We start from the raw sequence: 21,585 nt of genomic DNA on the forward strand, positions 1-21,585 counted from the left end.
CTTCACTCAAAGTTTCATAAGGACACGAGTGTCCACACTGAGTAAAATAAAGAAACGTAATTTTAAATAAAAGACGATATATACACTGCCTGGTATATATACACTCCTGATTGGTGACCTTAATGGCCAACTTTTATACAAAGGTTAATAGAGATCCCCTGGCCCTAGCGGGGGAGCTCGTACTCCGTAAGGACTATGGAGAAGATAATCATTCCCACCCCGTTAGCCTCATGTGGGCTATTACATTCCTCCCCCACAAAGCCCGAAGAACCTATCGATGACCAATGAGGCGGAGAAGGAGGAGCAGGCGGAGCATGTTGGATTCTTTTTGGCTTAGGCAAGTCACCATGTGGTTGATGTGCTGGATCGGTCGGCGTATACCTTTCTGGTGAACGCCATCTGCGGGAGGTACGCCACGGTGGGCAATCGGCGGGAGCCGGCTGATCAGGATTCGAGACTGCAGAGATCTGCGCCTCCATTTCAGAGTCAGAAGATATAATGTCGGGCATGTCAGCGTCGAGAGAGACTGGAGGTGTCACAGCGGGCTGGTTTGGCAATGGAGCTGGAGGATGCAGGACAGATTTCTTTCGAGGAACCTCACGAGGCAGTAACCACCGTGAGAGAGTGTGATCTAAATGCAGTCACATCAGTTGCCCCTGGTCCCGAACCTGGTAAGAGACCGGTCCTGTTTGGTGAACAACAATCCCAGAGAGTCAGCAAGCACCGTAGTTGAAGTTACGAATGAACACCGCATCGTCAGTGGCTAAGTGTCGAAGAAATCAACGTCAAACTGGACAACAGCCTTGCAAATCTTGGTTACGGGGCATCTTTGCACCGATGTCCAGGATAATCAAACTCAGTCGTGTACGAAGCCTATGACCCATTAACATCTCAGTGGGGGCCACCCCAGTTACTGTATGCGGCATAGCTTTGTATGAAAATTAAAACTTTGCCAGTCTGGTCTCCATCCAGCCCAAAGTCTGTTTCTTTAGCTGCCGTTTAACCATCTGCATGGCCCTCTCTACCAAGCCATTCGGTGCCGGATGGTATGGGGAAGTCTGGACATGGCGAACCCCGTTCCTTTTCACAAAAGTGGCAAACTCTTCACTTGTGGAAGAGGCCCTGCTTTCTGTCACAAGCACCTCAGAAATTCTGTGGGTGGAAAAGAAAATGCGCAGTTGTTCAACGGTTACCCGGGAGGTGTTCGTCGCCAGCTTATGGGCCTCCAACTACTTGGACTGGAGGTCCAGCAGGATGAGAAACATTGAACCCAGGGATGGACTGGCAAAGTTGGCGTGTACTTGAGTCCAAGGCATCCCGTCAACTCCCAAAGGTTTGGGGGTGCCGTTGCGGGAAGCTTCGGGTGCCCTTGGCAGATGGAGCACTGTTGGGCCAACATCTCGATATCCGTGTCCAAACTGGCAACCAGACATCGCGTCTCGTCAGCATCGTCATTTTGGACACTCCGGGGTGCCCGTTGTGAAGCTTCTTCAACACGACTGCCTGGTCCTTTGTTGGAAAAACATACCTCGTGCTCCAGAGGAGGATACCATCTTCCACGGTCAGCTTTGAGAACCTGGAGGAGAAAGCCTTCAATTCTCCTGGCAACTGCCCACGCTGGCCATGGTATAGCATCAGATAACGCACCTCGGCAAGAGCGGGGTTGGTTTGCATCCAGTCACGGATAAACGATGCAGTGACAGCCAAAGAATCCGTAAAATTCAGGACATTGACCACTTGGTCCGCCGTAAGGGGGGTTCGCGGATTTGGTCTACAAGGGAAGACGGCTCAATGCATCAGCATGCGCAATCTGGGTCCCTGGGTGGTACTCAAAAGAGTATCTGGAAACAAGGCCTCGCGCTGAATCCTCGCAGATGGAATTGGCGGGATCACCTTGAATTCATGGAAGAGGCCCAGCAACGGCTTGTGATCGTGATGGTAAAGAAATGACAGTCATAGACGCAGTGATGAAACTGCTTTACACCAAATACCAGGGGTTGGATTCTCCGATTTGAAGACCAAGTGCTGACGCCGGTGTGGGAACAGTGGCGTTTTACGCCCGAACAAACGGCGCAAAAGCTGCACCGATCCTCCGTCTGGTAGGGGGCTAACAGATACGCAGCATAAAGCCATGCAACATGGCGCCGGCTGCGCGCGGACCCAGCGGCCTAAAACTGCCCCCGTTTGACCAGGCTCGCCACCCCTGTATCACCCACCACCAGTGCCTCCAGCCCCTGCCAAAGGCCCCCTGCCTGCGGAACGGCTCCCACCCGACTGTGGCGGCGCTGGACTCAGTCTTCTTTTCGATTTGGGCATATTTTCTCCCAGCTGCAGCCAGGATCCAGGAAGCAAGGGTGATTGGACATTCACAGCCATCACTCATCCAATGAGAGAGGACTGTGCCAATCCTATACGGCGATGCATTGCATGTGACGTATAAAGACTTTGAAGTGTCGAAATGTGTCAACAGTGTCAAAGAGGACAATCGTCGCTTCACCTTCTTAAATAACTCATCCTGGGCCTTGCTCCATTCCCAAGGCTGGTGCTTCTTGAGGAGCAAGCGATGGGGGGGCCAGGACAATTGCCAGATTTGGAAAAGTCGCCCATGATCATTTACTAGTCTAAGAAAAGAGCGAAGCTCAGGGGCATCTCACGGGGTGGGGGCCACTTTGATAGCTCTCACTTTCTCAGTGACCAGGTGCAGGCCACCTCGGTCCACTGACTCCCCAAATGTACCACTTCCTTTGCGTGAAACACGCACTTTGTGCGGTGCAGGCAGACCCCATACTCTGAAAGATGTTTCAAAACCGCCTCGAGGTTCTGCAAATATTCTTGGTCTGCGGTCCCTGTAACTAGCACGTCGTCTAAGTAAACTCCAACGCGCGGCAATCCACGCAGGATGTTCTCCATGATGCGCAGGGTGAGGATATCCCGAATGAGAGCAGGGTGTACTCATAGAATCCTTTGATGATTTATCGAACTCCAGTTGTAGGTAAGCGTAAATGTAAGCCACCAGCCAATGTTACATACAGATCCTTGATGCATGGTAAGGAAAAAGGTCCAACTTCGAAGGCGTCAATTCATCGTCAATTCACAGCTCCACAAAGACCTTGTGGTCTTGTCCGGCTTCATTACGGGGACCACCGATAGCACCCAATCAGAGAAGCGCACAGGCCTAATGATGACCAAATTCTCCAAACGACAAAGTTCGGTCTTGAATTACTCCACTAAGGCGTTGGGACCTGGGCAGACACAAAAATATCAGGGTTGGGCCTCCGGGTCCACTTGGATCTTGGCCATGGCCTGTTTAACGGCACCCGAGCCAGACTGGAAAACCGCGGGGAACTTGCTCAGTGACGCACACAGACCGCTCAATCCCACTTGGAGGATATGTTTCCTATCCGCCTGCAGTTGGTGTAGCCAATAGCAGCCCAACTGGCTAGGGCCTCTTCCTTGCACAACAGTGAGGGGAAGATTAACTGATTGGCCCAATAAACTACTTGAGGGACGACATCCCAAAACATTCACTTCCATCCCTTTTATCTCTTGGATACCACGTTCCACACTTTCCCGGGCCAAGGAGATCTGCAGGTCCTGCTGAAAGGTTAGTGAGATTTTGGCGACATGTTTTTCCTGTGTTTCCATATTATTTATACCACAGACTAAACGATCGCAGACCTTATCTGATAAAGCAGTTCCATACTCACAAAACCCGGTTATCTTCCATGGCGTGATACGAACTCGGAGACAGACTCACCAGGGGACCTCTCTTCCGTATTAAACCGTTATCTCTGAATGATCACTGACAGGGTTTGGTTCAAGTACTGCGCCACAAGTACCATGAGCTGGTCAAATGATTGCATGTCTGGCGCCGCAGAGTTCTTGAGACTCCAGATCATCCCGACCTTGTGCTCAGGCCACCAACAGTATGATCGTTGGTCGCTCGTTCTTCATGATTTTGTTGGCCCGGAAGAAGTAATGCATCCTTCCTGTGTACTGGTTCCAGTCTTCAACACCGACGTCAAATGCATCTAACCGCCCCAGCAGAGCCCTGGAGAATCAATTAAACCAAACCTGGGTCCAGAAGGGGAGGTGGCTCGGCCGAGTAGGTCGCAGCATCGTTAGCAAACCAGTTTACTCCTTGTCATCCTGTGGAATTCTCTGCCATATAGAATTGTGAATGCTGACTTCCGGTGAAGATGATGAACTGAGAAATCGCACATTAGGTGGCTCTCCTCCCGCAAACCTGCAAAATAACCATGTTTCAACGGGAAATCGCCTAAAAACTCAACAACTCATCCCCCGGACCTTAGCAGAGCAACGGGGGGGAAAAGAGGAAAGAGAAAAAAGAAAAGAATGCCAGGTAAAAGCCAAACCAGGGGGGAGCTGACACCAGGGGCTCAATTCTCCACTGGCGGGATGCTCTGTTTTGCCGGCGTGGGGCAGCCCCATAATGGGAAACCCCATTGATCAGCCGGTGAAACGGAGAATCCCAACGGTGTGCTGAACCAGAAATCTGGCACAGCGGGATGGAGAAACCCGCCCCAGCAGTGAAAGGAGCCTGGATCAGCAACGAACAGACGAGCCGATTGCCGCACGAGGCAGCGAAACCCAAGCCGGAGCGAGAGACCCCGAACAGCCACGCGCTAAGCCCTCTCTTACTGGGAATGGTTGGATGGCATTCCTTTCAAGAGCGCTGAAGGAGCAGAGGGAGGAGACAAAAGTTAACGTCCAGGCAGCGGTGAAGGGCAGGGTAGCTGAAGCCTGATGCACGATCAATTGCACAAAGACGAGAGTTGAATACAACTGAGGCTTTATTGCTCTAAGATGTGTAGCCCCCCACAGCAGCTGGCGAAATGGCTGCAGCATGGAGGACACACACATTTATACTCCGCCTACTGGGCGGAGCCAGCAGGCAGGGACTACCGACGTACCTGTAGTACAGGTCCTCCCATACATCACCTAATATAAGTGCAACAGTGGTTTATCACATTCACCCCCTGTTAAAATTGAGTCCGGCGGGGGTGGTGGAGAACTATATACAACAATTGAGTTTTTCATTTCAATATTTGAGGGAACAAAAATGTCTTTTGATGTCGAGTGGACCAGTTAGAGATTTAACCGGTCCGGGGGACTTGATGTGCCGCTGGGAGCGATGTAGTGGTGGCGGCGATGCAGATGTTGGTCTGGTCTTCGGTGACTCTGGGAGCGTGCCAAAATCCTCTTCATCCTCGGGCATGGGCAGGAGGAGGACAGATGGTCCTGGCGGGGTTGCTGCTGGGAGCTCTGGGGGAGGGAGGGTGGCGCCGGGCCAGAGGGGTGTGTGTGTGTGGAACCTGCTGGTGCCAGGTACCTGAGGGAGACAGTATCCTGATGGCCGTCGGGGTATGCCATGTAGGCATACTGGGGGTTCACATGGAGCAACTGCACCCTCTCCACCAGCAGGTCCGCCTTGTGGAGTTGGACGTGCCTACGGAGCAGGGCGGGTCCTGGAGCTGCAAGCAAAGTCGGGAGCGACACCCCGGATGTGGACTTCCTGGGGAAGGCAAAAAGATGCTTATGGGGTGTGTTGTTAGTGGCGGTGCACAGTAGTGACCGAATGGAGTGTAGTGCATCAGGGAGGACCTCCTGCCAGCAGGAGGCCGGGAGGTTCCTGGACCGTAGGGCCTGTTGGACGGCCCTCCATACTGTCCCGTTCTCCCTCTCTACCTGTCCGTTTCCCCGGGGGTTATAGCTTGTCGTCCTGCTGGAGGAGATACCTCTGCTGAGCAGGAACTGACGTAGCTCATCACTCATGAATGAAAATCCCCTGTCACTGTGAATGTAGGCGATGATTGTGTTGAGAGCTTTGATGACGGTGGCAGACGTCATGTCGGGGCATGGGATGGCGAAGGGGAATCTGGAGTACTCATTGACCACACTGAGAAAATACGTGTTACGGTCGGTGGAGGGGAAGGGCCCTTTGAAATCCACACTGAGGCGCTCAAAGGGGCGGGAGGCCTTCACCAGGCGCGCACGGTCCGGTCGGTAGAAGTGTGGCTTGCACTCCGCACAGACCTGGCAGTCCCTGGTGATTGTCCGTACTTCCTCGACGGAGTAGAGCAGATTGCGGGCCTTTATAAAATGGTACAACCGTGTGACTCCCGGGTGACAAAGACTGTCGTGCAGGGTCCGGAGTAGGTACACCTGTGCGCTGGCACATGTACCTCGGGATAGCGCGTCTGGGGGCTCGTTGAGTTTGCCGGGGCGATACAAAACCTCGTAATTGTAGATGGAGAGCTTGATCCTCCACCTCAAGATCTTATCATTCTTGATCTTGCCCCGCTGTGTGTTGTTAAACATGAAGGCTACCGATCGTTGGTCAGTGTGGAGAATAAATCTCCTGCCGGCCAGGTAATGCCTCCATTGCCGCACAGCTTCAACGATAGCCTGGGCCTCTTTTTCGATGGATGAGTGCCAAATTTCAGAGGCATGAAGAGTGCGGGAAAAGAATGCCACGGGTCTGCCTGTCTGACTGAGGGTGGCGGCTAAGGCGACGTCTGAAGCGTCGCTCTCTACTTGAAAAGGCAGTGTCTCGTCAACTGCGTGTATCCCGGCCTTGGCGATATCGGCTCTGATACGGGCGAAGGCCTGTTGTGCCTCGGCCGTCAGGGGAAAATGGGTGGACTGTATGAGTGGGAGGGCCTTGTCCGCATAGTTTGGGACCCACTAGGCGTAGTATGAAAAGAACCCCAGGCAGCGTTTGAGGGTCTTGGGGCAGTGGGGGAGGGGGGGGGGGCTCCATGAGGGGGCGCATGCGGTCGGGATCGGGTCCCAGAACTCCGTTCTGGACCACATAGCCGAGGATGGCTAAGCGGTTCATGCTAAACACGCACTTCTCCTTGCTGTAGATGAGGTTTAGGAGAGTGGCGATGTGGAGAAATTTGGCAAGGTTGGCATCGTGGTCCTGCTGATCGTGGCCACAGATGGTGACGTTGTCTAGGTACGGAGAGGTGGCCCGCAAACCGTACCAGTCGACCATTCGGTCCATCTCCCTTTGGAAGACCGAGACCCCGTTGGTGACGCCGAAGGGAACCCTGAGGAAGTGATAGAGGCGACCGTCTACCTCGAAGGCAGTGTATGGACGGTCCGATTTACGAATGGGGAGCTGGTGGTAGGCGGATTTGAGGTCTACCGTTGAGCAGACCCAGTACTGTGCAATCTGATTGACCATATCAGATATGCGTGGGAGCGGGTATGCGTCGAGCTGCGTGTACCGATTGATGGTCTGGCTGTAGTCCATGACCATTCTGTGTTTCTCCCCAGTTTTAACTACTACCACTTGGACTCTCCAGTGGCTGTTGCTGGCTTCGATGATGCCCTCCCGAAGCAGCCGCTGGACTTCGGACCTGATGAAGGGCCTGTCCTGGGTGCTGTACCGTCTGCTCCTGGTGGCGACGGGTTTGCAATCCGGGGTTAGATTGGCGAAGAGGGAAGGCGGATCAACCTTTAGGGTCGCGAGGCCGCACACAGTGAGGGGTGGTAGGGGCCCGCCGAATTTCAGGGTTAGGCTCTAGAGGTTGCACTGGAAGTCCAGGCCGAGTAGTAGGGCAGTGCAGAGGTTAGGGAGGACGTAGAGGCAGAAGCCGCTGAATTCTACGCCCTGGACCGTGAGTGTGACCATACAGTACCCCCGGATCGCCACGGGATGGGATCCAGAGGCCAGGGAGATTCTTTGGTTGACGGGGTGTACCGCGAGGGAGCAGCGCCTTACCGTATCTGGGTGGATGAAGCTTTCGGTGCTCCCGGAGTCCAGCAGGCAAGAGGTCACGTGTCTGTTGATTTTAACGCTGGTCGATGCGGTGCCAGGTTGTGTGGACGGGACTGGTCGATGGTCACTGAGGCAAGTCGTGGTTGGTCGTCGCTGATGTCAGATGATGGGAGCCCGGGGGGCACAGGACCTGGAACGCTGGCGGTGCCCATGTGCCGTGGGGGAAACAAGATGGCGGCGCCTGAAGATCTTGAGGAGGACAAAATGGCGGCGCCCATGGGCCGTAAGTGGCGGGGGCTGAACAAGATGGCGGCGCCCATGGGCCGCACATGTTGCGCAGAGGGGAAAATGGCAGCGCCCACTGGCCGCGCTTGGTCTGAGGGGGAGAAGGTGGCGGCACCCACTGGCCACGCGTGGTCTGAGGGGGAGAAGATGGCGGCGCCCACTGGCCGCACGTGGTCCATAAATGAGGGGGATGGGGGCGATAGTAGCGACTGCACGGGCCTGGCACACCGCGGTGAAGTGCCCCTTCTTACCGCAAGCCTTACAAAGGGCAGCGCGGGCCGGACAGCGTTGGCGGGGGTGTTTCTGCTGGCTGTAAAAGTAACATCGGGGACCCCCGGGGTTCGCTGGCTGGCGTGTGACGCAGGCATATTGGTTGGGTAAGGCCCCCGCTGGGGGGCCGTCTATGGAGACCACAATGCGTAGGAAGTGTGGGCCACGCGGCTGGGGTGTAGGCCTGAATGTTGCGCGAGGCGACCATCATAGAGAGCGCTAGCTTCGTTGTCTCTGCGAGATCGAGCGTGGCCCCTTCTAACAGTCGCTGGCGTATGAAGTCCGACCCAACCCAATCCCCGTAACAAAAGCGTCCCGCATAAGGAGGTTTGAATGTTCCGTGGCTGTAACGGCCTAACAGTCACAGCCCCGGACGAGTGGGATTAGGGCCCGCCAGAAGTCTTCTATAGACTCACCAGGGAGTTGAGAGCGAGTGGCGAGTACGTGCCTGGCGAAGAGCGTGTTCGTCTTCTGAGCGTAATTTTCTTTGAGAAGCGTCATGGCTTCGGCGTAGTTTGGCGCATCCTGGATCAGCGGAAAGACGTTGGAGCTCAACCTTGAGTACAGGATCTGTATCTTCTGACCCTCCGAGACAGGGGTGGACGCCGAGTTGATGTACGCCTCGAAGCAAGCTAGCCAGTGTTGAAAGTCCTTTTCGGCGTCGCTTGATTGCGGATCCAGCTGCAGGTGATCCGGCTTGATACAGAGGTCCATCTTTTGAAAATCTTAGAGCAATAAATTGATGCACGATCAATTGCACAAAAACTCGGTTGGATACAACTGAGGCTTTATTGCTCTAAGATGTGTGGCCTCCCACAGCAGCTGGCGAAATGGCTGCAGCATGGAGGATGCACACATTTATACTCCGCCTACTGGGCGGAGCCAGCAGGCTGGTACTACCGACGTACCTGTAGTACAGGTCCTACCGTACATCACCTAATAGAGGTGCAACAGTGGTTTACCACAAAGCCCTAGCCCTGTACAAAGCTGAAAAGAGATTGGAGGTCCAGGAGGCGATGATCACAGACCTGGAAAGGGTCGCTGTGGACCAGAGTGACCGGATCATTGCCCTAGAAAAAGAGGTGCCGAGGCTGGCTGCGACACAGGACAGCCTAAAAGGAAAGGTCAAGGACCAAGAGAACCGGTCGAGGCGGCAAAAGCTACATTTCGTGGGCCTGTCAGAGGGGGTCAAAGGTAGGGACCACAGACTATGTGGCCCAAATGCTGAGCAACCTGGTGGGAAGCGAGACCTTCCCTTCCCACCAGAAATAGACAGAGCACACCGATCGCTCCGACCTAAGGGACGGGCTACGGGAAGGGGGGAAAGTGGATGGGGGGAGGCACGGAGAGATAGAAACAGACAAGAGCAGACTGACAACGGCAGTATGGCTAGAGCGAGCCGCAACCAGTGTCTTGGAACAAAATGGCACTGTAAGCAAGCACCTGGAAAGGTCTCTGGGCGAAGGGAGAGTCCAGAGTGCAGGAGCACATCCACGTGACGGATGCACAGTTGGTGGCTGTGGTTTTATCAGGTATTACAGTAGCCAAGAGACCGAAGACCATTGGTTAAACCTAGGAGTTTACCATTGGCTGTTGGTATGTAGCTCCGCCCTGACAGGCGGGGTATAAGAACCGGTGCCGTTCCAGCAGCCCTCGCTTTCTGTACCGAAGCTGCTGGGGAACAGTTCTAGTCGATTAAAGCTTTCAGTTATGTTACAACCTCGTCTTTGAGTGTAATTGATCGTGCATCAATTTAATTGACTACACTTAAGCTGAAAGAATGGATCTCCGAATCAAGTCGGAGTGTCTACAACTCAGCCCCCACGCGGAGAACTCGGCGGCGATACTTAAGCACTGGCTGGCGTGCTTTAAAGGCTACCTCGAGACAGCTGGAGGCACCCCTCAGGAGAACAGAAACTGCATCTCCTGCACATGAGAGTAAGCCCTGGATCTTCACCCTCATCGAGGAGGCGGAGGACTACGATGCTGCGATCAAACTGTTAGAAGGACATTATATCCGCCCTGTAAACCAGGTCTACGCACGTCACCTGCTCGCAATTAGACGGCAAAGCCCCGGGGAATCGTTGGAGGACTTCTACCGTACCCTACTGGTGCTGGGCAGAAACTGTGGCTGCCCGCAAGTTTCGGGGAGCGAACACACGGAACTTCTAATCCGGGATGCCTTTGTAGCAGGTATGAGCTCCTCAGAGATCCTCCAAAGACTCTTAGAAAAGGACACCCTGGGACTGAGAGAGGCACGGGCCCTGACAGGGTCCATGGATGTTGCCTCCAGAAACGCGCAGTCCTATGCGCCCGACCACGCAGCGGCCCCCTGGGCTACGTGGGATCCCGCAGCGGCAGCCCCACTGACCTTCCCCGTGTCCCCGCAGGCCTGCGCTGTAAGACGGCCCGCTAACTCCGTCAGGCCCCGCTGTTTCTTCTGCGGGCAGGTGAAGCATCCCCGCACGCGCTGCCTGGCCCTCCACCTGCAAAGGGTGCGGCAAGAAGGGCCATTTTGTGGGGGTCTGCCAGGCACGGACCACCGTGGCAACCTTCCCTTCGGGCCCCAGGCGGCCAGCACTCACCGCCATCCCCCTATCCTAGGGCCACGTCCGACCCACGGGCGTGGCCATCTTGCCCCTCGGATGGACGGATGGGCGCCGCCATTTTGTTCTTCCCCGCCGCCATTTTGTCCATCCCCGACCACCATGTGCGATCCATGGGAGACGCCATCTTGGATGGGGCCCCATGCCCCCAGCACGGCCGACAACACGCTGCCCGATCACAACCCGCATCTGCTCCATCTGGCCTCAGTGACGCTGGACCAAAATTGACCTCGGACACTCGCAACTGCAACGACAACGGTCTTCATCAACGGCCATGAGGCGTCTTGCTTGATCAACTCTGGGAGCACGGAGAGCTTTATACACCCGACACGGTAAGGTGCTGTTCAGTTGTTACCCACCCTACAAAATGAAAGAATCTCCCTGGCCTCCGGGTCACACTCGGTGAAGATAAAGGGGTTCTGCCTAGCAAACCTCACTGTCCAAGGCAGGAAATTCAACAAGTTCCGCCTTTATGTCCTGCCGCACCTCTGCGCGGCTACACTCCTGGGGTTGGACTTCCAATGTAACTTGCAAAGCCTGACCTTCAAATTCGGTGGCCCTATACCCCCCCTTACTGCCTGCGGCCTCGCAACCCTTAAGGTCAACCCGCCTTCGCTGTTTGTGAACCTCACCCCGGATTGCAAACCCGTCACCACCAGGAGCAGACGGTACTGTGCCCAGGACCGGACCTTCATCAGGTCAGAGGTCCAAAGGCTATTGAGGGAAGGGGTCATTGAAGCCAGTAACAGCCCCTGAAGAGCTCAAGTAGTGGTGGTGAAGACCGGGGAGAAACATAGGATGGTCATTGACTACAGTCAGACCATCAACAGGTTTACGCAGCTGGATGCGTACCCTCTCCCCCGCATATCCGACCTGGTAAACAGGATCACGCAATGCAAGGTCTTCTCCACGTTGGATCTCAAGTCCGCTTACCATCAGCTACCCCTCCGCACTAGTGACCGCAAGTACACTGCCTTCGAAGCAGATAGGCGGCTCTACCAATTTTTAAGGGTTCCCTTAAAAACGCGAGATGGACTGAATGGTTGACCGGTACGGCTTAGGCGCAACGTTCCCGTATCTTGATAACGTCACCATCTGCGGCCATGACCAGCAGGACCAAATCACCAACCTCCGGAAATTTCTCCAGACCGCGAAAATCCTTAGCTTAACGTATCATAAGGGTAAATGCGTATTTAGCACCGACCGGCTAGCCATCCTTGGCTACGTGGTGCAAAATGGAGTTATAGGCCCCGACCCTGAATGCATGCGCCCCCTTATGGAATTCCCCCTCCCTCACTGCCCCAATGCCCTGAAGCACTGCCTCGGGTTTTTCAGTTATTACGCACAGTGGGTCCCTAACTACGCAGACAAAGCCCGACCCCTAATCCAGTCCACAACCTTCCCTCTGTCGACGGAGGCCCGCCAGGCCTTCTGCTGCATCAAAGCAGACATTGCAAAGGCCACGATGCGCGCCATCGATGAGTCCCTCCCCTTCCGGGTCACGAGCGATGCGTCCGATGAGGCTCTGGCCGCCAACCTCAACCAAGCGGGCAGACCCATGGCCTTCTTCTCCCGTACCCTCCATGCTTCAGAAATTCGCCATTCCTCGGTCCAAAAAGAGGTGCAAGCCATAGTGGAAGCTGTGTGACATTGGCGGCATTACCTGGCTGGCAGGAGATTCACTCTCCTCACTGACCAACGGTCGGTGGCGTTCATGTTCAATAATGCACAGTGGGGCAAGATAAAGAACGAGAAGATCTTACGGTGGAGGATAGAACTCTCCACCTACAACTACGAGATCTTGTACCGTCCTGGGAAGCTAAACGAGCCTCCTGATGCCCTGTCCCGCGGCACGTGTGCCACCGCACAAGTGGACCGCCTCCGAGCCCTCCACGAGGACCTCTGCCACCCGGGGGTCATTCGTTTTTTCCACTTCATTAAGGCCCGCAACCTGCCCTACTCCATCGAGGAGGTCAGGACAGTCACCAGGGACTGCTAAATCTGCACGGAGTGCAAACCGCACTTCTACCGGCCAGAGAGGGTGCACCTGATAAAGGCTTCCCGTCCCTTTGAACGCCTCAGCATAGACTTCAAAGGCCCCCTCCCCTCCACCGACCGCAACACGTATTTCCTGAACGTGATTGATGAGTACTCCTGATTCCCATTCACCATCCCCTGTCCCGACATGACCGCAAACACCGTCATCAAGGTCCTCCAGGGTATCTTTACACTGTTCGGGTTTCCCGCGTACATACACAGTGATAGGGTGTCCTCCTTTATGAGCGACGAACTGCGTCAATTCCTGCTCAGCAAGGGCATTGCCTCAAGCAGGACGACCAGTTACAACCCCCGGGGAAACGGGCAGGTAGAGAGGGAGAATGGAACGGTCTGGAAGACCGTTCTACTGGCCCTATTGTCCAGGAATCATCCAGTCTCCCGCTGGCAAGAAGTCCTCCCGGAGGCCCTCCACGTCATCCGGTCGCTGCTCTGTACAACTACCAATCAGACACCTCATGAACGTCTCCTTGTCTTCCCCAGGAAGTCCTCCTCCGGGACCTCGCTCCCAACCTGGCTAGCAACACCCGCACCCATCCTGCTTCGGAAGCACGTGCGAGCGCACAAGTCAGACCTGTTGGCTGAGAGGGTCCATCTGCTGCACGCTAACCCCCAGTACGCCTACGTGGCGTTCCCTGATGGCCGGCAAGATACAGTCTCCGTCCGGGACCTGGCGCCCGCCGGAACCCCACGCGCACCCGAACCACCACTGAAGCCCAGACGATCCAGGAGGACGACCAGGCCACCCGACCGACTGATTGCTTCAGTGTAACTGTAACTGTAAATGAACACTGAATGTATATATCTTCCACGCTTGTAAAGTATTCTCGACAACTCTGTAAAGAGGTATCACGGTACCTCCATATCTGATCATAGATGTAGATGCAATTATAACCACTGGCCACCACCCCCGCTGGACTCTTTTTTAACAGGGGGTGAATGTGGTATTATCAGACATTACAGTACCCAAGAGGCCAAAGACCATTGGTTAAACCTAGGAGTTTTCCATTGGCTGTTGGTATGTAGCTCCGCCCTGACAGGCGGGGTATAAGAACCGGTGCCGTCCCAGCAGCCCTCACGTTCTGTACCGAAGCTGCTGGGGAACAGTTCTAGTCGATTAAAGCCTTCAGGTACGTTACAACCTCGTCTTTGATTGTAATTGATCGTGCATCAGTGGCCATGTTGGATGCCGCCTGGGCAAAGGGCAACTCCGGAGCGCAGGGGCCCGACCTCATGGGGAGGACAGTGACCGTGGCCATTTTGGACAGCCCCCTAATAAAGGCGAACCCCGGAGCTCAGGGGCTCGTCCACCAGGATAGTCACCTGGAACGTCAGGGGACTTAACGGCCCAATTAAAAGATCCAGAGACTTCACCCACCTGAGGAATATGAAAGCCGACATAGTCTTCCTCCAAGAGACGCACCTGAGGGAGAAGGACTGACTGTGGGTAAGAAAGGGCTGGGTGGGACAGACTTACATTCCTGCTATGGGACGAAGGCCAGGAGGGGGTAACCATTCTAATTAATAAGAGGACGATGTTTACGGCGACAGACGGTAATGGACACAGGACACAGGGGGACGGTACGTCATGGTCAGTGGTGCCCTAGATGGGGCACCGGTAGTCCTCGTTAACGTGTATGCTCCCAACTGGGATGACAAGGAGTTTATAAAGAAGATCGTGGCGGAAATCCCCAACATGGGTACGTACCGACTGATCATGGTGGGAGGGGGACTTCAAATGCATACAGGACACGCGGACAGACAGGTCGAACCCCAAAACGGGAAGGACCTCCAGCATGGCAAAGGAACAGATGGAGCAGATGGGGGTGGTATACCCATGACGATTCACCCACCCAGGGTAGAAGGAGTTCTCCTTCTTCGCCCCAGTGCATAATGTATACTCAAGGATCGACTTCTTTGTAGTGGTGCTTCCAGAACTGGTTAGGCCGGAATACTCTGCAATCGTAATCTCCGACCACGCTCCACATTACATGGATGTAAGGTTGGAGACAGGCAGTGCCCAACACCCCACATGGAAGTTGGACACGGCATTACTGGCCGACAAGGCCTTCTGCGAGAAAATAACACAGGCCATAGCCAAATATACAAATAGCAACCAGAATGGGGTGGTCTCACCCTCCACGCTCTGGGAAACAGTAAAGGCTGTGAGCAAGGGAGAAATTATCGCTTTTAAAACATGAAGAGACAGGGAGGAGAGGGCGGCTAGGCAACAGCTAGTTGACTCCATACTGGAGGTGGACCGACGATACTCCAAGGCCCCAACTGTAGACCTCCTGGCAGAGAGGAAAAAGCAATGGATGGACTTTGACCAGCTCTCCACGAGGAGCTTGGTTCACCAACTCCGCACGGGGGACCCTGTATGAATACGGAGACAAAGCCAGCTGCCTGCTGGTGCACCAGCTGAGATAGCAGGCAGCCACAAGGGAGATCCACAAATTAGCGATAGCAGAGGCACACCAGAAACGGACCAAGACAAGGTCAACAAAGCCTTCGAGGCCTTCTCCCAGGGGCTGTAAACCTCGGAGCACCCAGCAGGGGACTCGGGGATGAAGCAGTCCCTTGATGGACAGGACATGCCAGTTGTGGGAGAGGATAGGAAAATGGGCCTGGAAGCACCGCTAGAACTGGGAGAGGCCATGGAGAGTATTAGCTCCATGCAGGCGGGGAAGGCACCAGGACCGGACGGTTTCCCGGCGGACGTCTGCAAAATATTCGATTCAGCTCTGGCGCCGCACGTACAGGAGATGTTCACAGACTCGCTGGTGAGGGGCACACTGCCACCTACGCAGGCACACGCCTCGATCTCGCTAATACCCAAAAAAGACAAAGACCCAACAGTGTGCGGTTCCTGCAGAGCCATCTCACTACTAAACGTAGACGCCAAAGTATTGGCCAAGATCCTAGCCAAAAGGCTGGAGACTGTATACCAGAGGTGGTCGCAGATGACCAAATGGGCTTTGTCAAAGGTTGACAGCTCACATTGAACATCAGGCGCCTGCTGAACGTGATCATGACCCCATCCGGGGAGAGAACACCAGAGGTGATTGTCTCTCTGGGCGCAGAAAAGGCTTTCGACAGAGTCGAATGGAAACACCTCATAGAGGTACTGGAACGGTTCGGGCTTGGAACAGATTCACCGTCTGGTCGAAACACCTGTATAATGCCCCCATGGCGAACATAAGGACAAACACCACCGGCTCTAAGTACTTGCAGCTGAATAGGGACACAAGGCAGGGATGCCTGTTATCCCCTGCTCGTCCTAGCGATCGAACCATTAGCAATTGCGCTCAGAACAGCAAAGAACTGGAAGGGGATCCGAAGAGGAGGCAGAGAGCATAGAGTCTCGCTCTATGCGGATGACCTGCTCCTCTACATCTCAGACCCGTCAGCAGCACCGCCTAAAGCTGCAGACTGGCTGTCCGACCTGTTGGAATTTCTCCAAATGGAGAAAACCAAATTTGCTATCCACAGTACGGAAGAAGACTTCCACAGAACATGGGAGTCATTCACTCGGCTGTTTCAGGACCTGTTTGTGACCAGCAACTAGGTAGCCAAGGATAAAGAGAAAGTAGCCAAGACGCAAAAGGGAAGAAAGGGGGGAAAGAGGAGAGGATCCGGGGAAATATGAAACCCAGCGAGAGAGCCAGGGACCGCAGGGGAAGGGAGGGAAGGGGGGAGAAGGGAGGGGATGGTGGGGGGTAGGGTAGCAACAACAACTGAGGGAGTCAGGAGGGAGAAAAGAAAGGGGAACACGGGCGGGAAAGGAGACACAGGGGACCACAACCGCCACAGCAAACACGGCAAGGGAAAAAAAGAGCGAAAGAAGAAATGATGAAATAAAACCATGTAAATAACAAAAAACGAACGTGATGTAAATATCTTGCCCCCCTTGCAAAATTCTTATTGGTCTGTGTGTATTTATATTTTGTTATGTATACCAAAAACACAATAAAAACATTTATGATAAAAAGGATTGTAAATACTCCATTGTTGAATACATTTTAGGCTGGGATAGACAGATTTTTGGTCAGGGAATCAAGGGATATAGGGAGTGGGCAGGAAAGAGAAGTTGAAGTTCAAAGTTAGCCATGATCGTACTGAATGGTGGAGCAGGCTCAACAGGCCATATGGTCTATTCCTGCTCCTATTTCTTGTGTTGACGTCCCTCCTATTTCTTTGATCAGGCTTTTAGTCATTCCCCCTAACATCCATTCCCTAAGCTCAGCACCAGGCTTTCTCCTGTGAAACAGTTAAAGGTGTTTTTCGATGTTATGAGACTATATAAATGCAAGGTGCTGTTGAACTAAATATTTAATAGCCCTGTAGTTATTTTAGTCTCTGGCCATTTTAATGAATTTAATACATCTGTTCCATTTAGTTACATTAACAACCCAGGCTGCGGAGCAGTCTGTGATAAACATGGAAAAATATTCTGAAATCATTTGTGCTTCAGAAAATAATATTACTTCACAATTTCATGAAAATTCTTTTTAAGTTCCAGTCAGTGAGTATTTGCGGTAAATACAATACTTAGGCAAAAAAAAAGGTTTCACAACGTTGAAAGTTATGAGGCAAGGTAATATTTGTGCAATCAGTTTGTTTGGACAATCAGCCTCTGGTAGAGAATAATATGAAGCAATTGACTTTTGTTTACTGTACGATACAAGTCTTCTACATATAACTTCATTTTGTAGTAGAACAATAGAATTGACGTAACATTGCTCTGTTAATCACCTAGATTCTGAAAATACATTCTAAAAGTTCTCTTTTGATGTACCCAACCAGAAAGAAAGCATTTTAGCTGCATTTGAAAAATCTCAAAATGGATTAGTTTGATTCAATATTTATATCAATATATGGAAGTATTTTGCTGCTTGAATATTTATGTGGCATTTTAAATTGGTCACCCATTAGAGAAATTGCTCGATGTTCCTTTCCACTGAAATTAAGGAAAGGGAAAATTAAATGGCTGATCTGTGATAGCAATTTTCCAACTGGACAGAAGGTTGAAAATTTATTCCAGAAATGTCTCCCAGTGAGACTTCAACTTTTTCACTTGACTTCATCAACACACACAGCTACCGGAATTACCAGGTGAATTTATCAGCCACAAATTGAGTTTCAAAATAAAACAGTCATTGTTTTTTCCTGCAAGATCCGGTACTTTTAAACGTTTTATTCGGTGCCCTCCATACCCTATTTACACAAATACTACTATTTTAAAAAATGCTTTTCAATCTCTGGGGTTCAAGTGATACTTTGAAGTTTATGTGCTGATCATGCTTCATATAACAGCCCTCTGAACTCACATAGACACTTATCGGTTAAGTCTTTATTTTTGGCTTTCATTGAAACGACAATCATTTTTGATAGTTAGACATCGTTCACAATTTTGAGCTCTGATATTATTCGTTCCATTCGCTTTCGCTCCTGAAAGTTATTTATTATCACAATAGTCTGTTTATCGCCCTGTTCAGTCTCATCTTAAATCCACAGAGAATGATAGTTGGTTAATATTGCAATTACAAATTCTACCAAAAAGAGCATAAATAAGCAACTGAACTCCAAAACAAATCCTTACCTTTGGTACACTGATCACTTATTCATGCAATGACAATGGGAGACTTGCAGGATTGTTTCCTTAGCTGAGGGCATTCTTACAGAAATATTTTAATAACATTCTGATAGCTGGAAATATTTCATTAACACAGATGTATGTTCCCGTAATGGCAAGCAGCAGTACTCGTTTTGCAGTTGGGGCAAGTTCAGCCAACAATATTTTCCTTGGGGTTAATTCAATGTAATTTAGTCTTTTACACATTAATGCAATGCACGCTGAGCTCTAAGAAAGGTCAAAACTATATAATCTTGGTTAATAATTAATCTTGATCGTCCTAGTGTTAGACAATCTTGTGTTTCAAAAGAGTGGAGGAAACTTCTGACATCATCAGAAAGAATCACAATCCCAAAAAAATTAAGCTGCAGTTAAATCATTCAAAGTCCAAGGGAATTTGTCGAGATCTTGTTTAGAATAAAGGAATCTCAAGAATAGCATGCACCTCGTCATTACCATTAACGACTATTAACAAGGTCTTTTTTTAGATATAAGATTTCTAAATCTGAGCTGCACATAAAATCGAAGCCCAACCCTTCAGTCTCACGGTCAAGCCTGCCTGAACCAATGATCTTTAATACCTCCTACATCAGACCCAATAGAAAAAAAGACTTCCCTCCACACTTATTTCTGCAGAGAACATGGGTGTAAGACAACCTGTAGAATTATAAGCAATCATATCCACATCAGGAGTACCAGTACCTCAGTGCTGCTCTATTGCAGAGTTGTTTCAGCTAAGGCCGACAAAATTGAACTGGCCAAAATAAGTAATTGTGAATATTTGTGAGAGCTACCACCAAGCCCCTCAAACAAAGGTTCTCTCCTGGGATGTCCAGACTTGAACCCATTATCGCTATCTTGACTCTTTGATTTCCCACTCCCGTTTATACAAAAGAACCGAGCCAAGCTATTGATATGAAATTAGCCTCCCATTTACGGAGAAAATAGGCCATCAGACTCTGTAATGGGTTAATGGCTGGTCACAGAAGAGTGTCCCGAAGGACAATGGATCATGTGTGAATCATCCTGGCTGAACAAGAGCATCCTGTGTATTCCCACTAATGAGTTTAAGTCTGAATGAGACAATGTAACTCATGCCAGGTGTGGGCGTATCCCTCTGACTCTGTGCTAGTAGTTTTTACGTCAGTCTGTTATCTCCCTAACCTGCCTGCTACATCTTCAGTCCCATTTCTGGACCCAAGTTCCTAACGTCTCTCTCTTGTAACAATATAAACTTTAAAACATTATTTGACCCTCAAATATTGAAAAATAGATACCTTGATAGCAATATTTATGAAATATATAACTATTGTAAAATCATGAGTTTTCACTGAGAAGGCTCCTTGTATAACAAATAGACGTATTGGAAACAGCAATGCAATCTAACTATATACAGGCAGAAATGTATATCATACAGGTCTTCACTCCGCGACTCTCAGATTCACACTGCCCCTGCCCCCCTGCTCCAAGGGCCTCGCACCTTTTCCCCATTGCTCCTTTCATTTTGTTTCCGACATTTCCGCAAAGAGTGAGAAGAGAGCCAGGAGTTTACAGAAAGTGTAGCTGACTGGGAGCAGAGTCGGAGGGCAGAGATCTAGTTAGTCCACAGGGCAGCTATATTCTGTCAGGTAAGAGGGGATGGAGGCTAGGCCAGTTGCATGCTCCTCCTGTAGGATGTGGGTGGTGAGGGATACCACCGGTGTCCCCGCTGACTATACCTGCGGGAAGTGCACCCAACTTCAGCTCCTCAAAGACCGTGTTAGGGAACTGGAGCTGAAGCTGGATGAACTCTCATCCGGGAGGCAGAGGGGGTGATTGAGAAGAGTTACAGGGAGGTAACCACACCCAAGGTACAGGACAAGAATAGCTGGGTTACAGTCAGGGGGAAAAAAACAAACAGGCAGACAGTGCAGGGATCCCTCGTGGCCGTTCCCCTTCAAAACAAGTATACCGTTTTGGATGCTGTTGGGGGGGATGACCTACCGGGGGGAAGGCCCTAGCGGCCAGGTCTCTGGCACTGAGTCTGGCTCTGGCGCTCAGAAGGGAAGGGGGCAGAATAGAAAAGCAATAGTTGTAGGAGATTCAATGGTTAGGGGAATAGATAGGAGATTCTGTGGTCGCGAGCGAGACTCCCGGAAGGTATGTTGCCTCCCGGGTGCCAGGGTCAGGGATGTCTCGGATCGTGTCTTCAGGATCCTTAAGGGGGAGGGGGAGCAGCCAGAAGTCGTGGTGCACATTGGTACCAACGGCATAGGTAGGAAAAGGGGTGTGGAGGTAATAAACATGTTTAGGGAGTTAGGCTGGAAGTTAAAAGCCAGGGCAGACAGAGTTATCATCTCTGGTTTGTTGCCGGTGCCACGTGATAGCGAGGCTAGGAATAGGGAGAGAGTGCAGTTGAACACGTGGCTGCAGGAATGGTGTAGGAGGGAGGGCTTCAGGTATTTGCATAACTGGAGCGCATTCTGGGGAAGGTGGGACCTGTACAAGCAGGACGGGTTGCATCTGAACCAGAGGGGCACCAATATCCTGGGAGGGAGGTTTTCTAGTACTCTTTGGGAGGGTTTAAACTAATTTGGCAGGGGAATGGGAACCGGATTTGTAGTCCAGCAACTAAGGTAGCCGATATTCAGGACGCCAAAGCGTGTAATGATGCAGTGGGGAAGGGAACACTGAAAAAGGAGAGTACTTGCAGGCACGGAGATGGGTTGAAGTGTGTATACTTCAACGCAAGAAGCATCAGGAATAAGGTGGGTGAACTTAAGGCATGGATCGGTACATGGGACTACGATGTGGTGGCCATCACGGAAACTTGGATAGAAGAGGGGCAGAAATGGTTGTTGGAGGTCCCTGGTTATAGATGTTTCAATAAGATTAGGGAGGGTGGTAAAAGAGGTGGGGGGTGGCATTGTTAATTAGAGATAGTATAACAGCTGCAGAAAGGCAGTTCGAGGAGTATCACCCTAATGAGGTAGTATGGGTTGAAG

The 21,585-nt window shown here is 51.8% G+C and overlaps 1 protein-coding gene across 2 annotated transcripts in view; it reads right to left on the minus strand.

Annotated features, from left to right (window-relative positions):
* The window catches only part of casr (calcium-sensing receptor), a 212,351-nt gene extending 193,622 nt beyond the window's left edge, over window positions 1–18,729 (minus strand). For both annotated transcript variants that reach the window (XM_072513724.1, XM_072513723.1), the window contains exon 1: window positions 18,569–18,729. The gene's annotated coding sequence lies outside the window, so the exon portion shown is untranslated. The remainder of the gene's footprint in view (window positions 1–18,568) is intronic.
* Window positions 18,730–21,585: the final 2,856 nt, after the last annotated feature.

The sequence above is a fragment of the Scyliorhinus torazame genome, chromosome 8 (assembly GCF_047496885.1).
Source record: "Scyliorhinus torazame isolate Kashiwa2021f chromosome 8, sScyTor2.1, whole genome shotgun sequence".
Lineage (NCBI taxonomy): Eukaryota > Metazoa > Chordata > Chondrichthyes > Carcharhiniformes > Scyliorhinidae > Scyliorhinus > Scyliorhinus torazame.